At 44.6% G+C, this 2,268-nt stretch overlaps 1 pseudogene; it reads right to left on the bottom strand.

Annotated features, from left to right (window-relative positions):
* The window catches only part of LOC114631937, a 2,389-nt pseudogene extending 1,639 nt beyond the window's left edge, over nt 1-750 (bottom strand).
* Nucleotides 751-2,268: the final 1,518 nt, after the last annotated feature.

Raw genomic sequence — 2,268 nt, 5'->3', positions numbered from 1 at the left:
AACCAGGCTGTGCACTCCCTGTGCTTCCACAACCTCACCTTCCTCCAACTCACAATACTGGATCAGGCTTTGCACTGCCTGTGCTTCTATAACCTCACCTTCCTCCAACTCATAATGGCTGAAAAAACCTTGCACTCCCTGTGCTTCCACAACTTCTCCAGCCTCCAACTCATAGTGGAGGAACATGCTTTGCACTCTCGGTGCTTCCACAACCTCACCTTCTTCCAACTCATAATGGTAGACCAGGTTTTGAACAGCCTGTGCTTCCATAGCCCCTCCAGCCTCCAGCTCATAACGGCAGAACAGGCTTCCCCCTCCCTGCCTTTCCACAACCTCACAAGCCTCCAGCTCATAGTGATGAAAAAGCCTTCTCTGCTCTTCCACATCACCTTCCTCCAAATCTTGAGGTCTGGATGAGCTTTCCATACTGCTGATAAAATTGTCAGAGTCCTCCAGGCTGGCAAGATTGGAGTCGTAGTCGTCATCATCATCATCACCATCATCATCACCCTCATAACCCTGGTAACTGTCGTCAGAATTTTCGTCAGTACTTTGAAGGCTGGAAACACTGCTGTCTTCAGTGTCGGTAACATCACTGCTTTGTGAAAGACTCACTTCTGGACCCATCATTTTGATGTCAAAAATTGTTTCTGTATCCAGCAGATCACTAGAAGATTCACCCAAGCAACGGAGTATGCTTACGTTCTCAGAGGTCTCTGTGATGTTTGTGTAGCTCTCTTGAGATGACATCTTGAACCGTGGAAATCACTCACTAACCACTCAAACTTAAAGCCTGCAGTTTCGCGACACTGATGGACGACGGACTGAAGAAGTGAGAGTCTAGGATCTGCAAGCACTCTGCACAATTGTCGCACTTAAAAATGAGAGACCTGTAAAATGAGAGACCATTAAATACAAACGCAAAATGGTGGACCTGAAACAGCATGCTGACGTAATGTACATTACAATAGAAGTTTCTTACCTTTCCGAGTAACTTAGGGTAACTTATTTTTGTTGCTCTTTTTCTTTCCTTTTCTTCTAGATGACAGACAGGAGAAGCAAGAAGCAAGGAGTAGCAAGCACACTGCACGGTAGTCGTACGCACAATGAGAAACCTGCAAAATGGGAGACCGCTAAATACAAAAGCAAAATGGTGGCCCTGAAACAGCGTGCTGAACTGACGTACACTACAGTAGCCGTTTCTCACCTCCCCGGTAACTTAGGGCAACTTACTGCTTCTATTTCTCCTTTTCTTTTTGTTTCTCTTCTTTCCTGGATCTCTTGTTTTCTAGAAATCACACTGGAAAAGCCCGAGCCAAGGAGCAGCAAGCACTCTGCACTGCACGGTGGTCGCACGTAAAATGAGAGACCTGCAAAATGAGAGAGACCATTAAATAGAAAAGCAAAATAGCGAACCGGAAACAGCATGCTGATGTATAAGACAGTAGCCGATGAGGTTCACAAAGCTTTGTTTCTCACCTCTCCGTGTATCTCAGGGCAGCTTATTGTTTTGTTACTCTTATTTTCTTTTGTTCTCTTCTAGACAACAGACTGGAGATGAAAGAGGCAAGGAGCAACAGCAAGTACTCCTTACGGTCATCACATACAAAATAAGAGACCTGCAAAATGGGAGACCGCTAAATACAAAAGCAAAATGGTGGCCCTGAAACAGCGTGCTGAACTGACGTACACTACAGTAGCCGTTTCTCATCTCCCCGTTTCTCACCTCCCCGGTAACTTAGGGCAACTTACTGCTTCTATTTCTCCTTTTCTTTTTGTTTCTCTTCTTTCCTGGATCTCTTGTTTTCTAGAAATCACACTGGAAAAGCCCGAGCCAAAGAGCAGCAAGCACTCTGCACTGCACGGTGGTCGCAGGTAAAATGAGAGACCTGCAAAATGGGAGAGACCGTTAAATAGAAAAGCAAAATGGCGAACTGGAAACAGCATGCTGATGTAATGTACATTACAGTAGCCGATGAGGTTCGGAAAGCTTTGTTTCTCACCTCTACGAGTATCTCAGGGCAACTTATTGTTTCTGTTTCTTTTTCCTTTCTCTTTTCCTTTCTTTTCTTTTCTCTTTTCTTCTCTTCACTTCTCGCCTCTTCATTTATTCTCTTCTATTGTCTTCGCATCTCTTTTCTTTTATTCTCTTCCCCTCCCTTTTCCCCCCCCCTCAGCACTTTAAGACCTCTGCTTCTACAGAGATGAGGCTGCTATTCTTACTGCTTATTCCCTCTTTTTTTTCCACATTCTTCTCTCTGTTTTTTT

The sequence above is a fragment of the Grammomys surdaster genome, unplaced genomic scaffold (genome assembly GCF_004785775.1).
Source record: "Grammomys surdaster isolate TR1022 unplaced genomic scaffold, NIH_TR_1.0 369, whole genome shotgun sequence".
In the NCBI taxonomy this organism is placed as follows: domain Eukaryota; kingdom Metazoa; phylum Chordata; class Mammalia; order Rodentia; family Muridae; genus Grammomys; species Grammomys surdaster.
The sequence above is the reverse complement of the archived record's forward strand: the minus strand, read 5'-3'. Positions and strand labels throughout refer to the sequence as shown.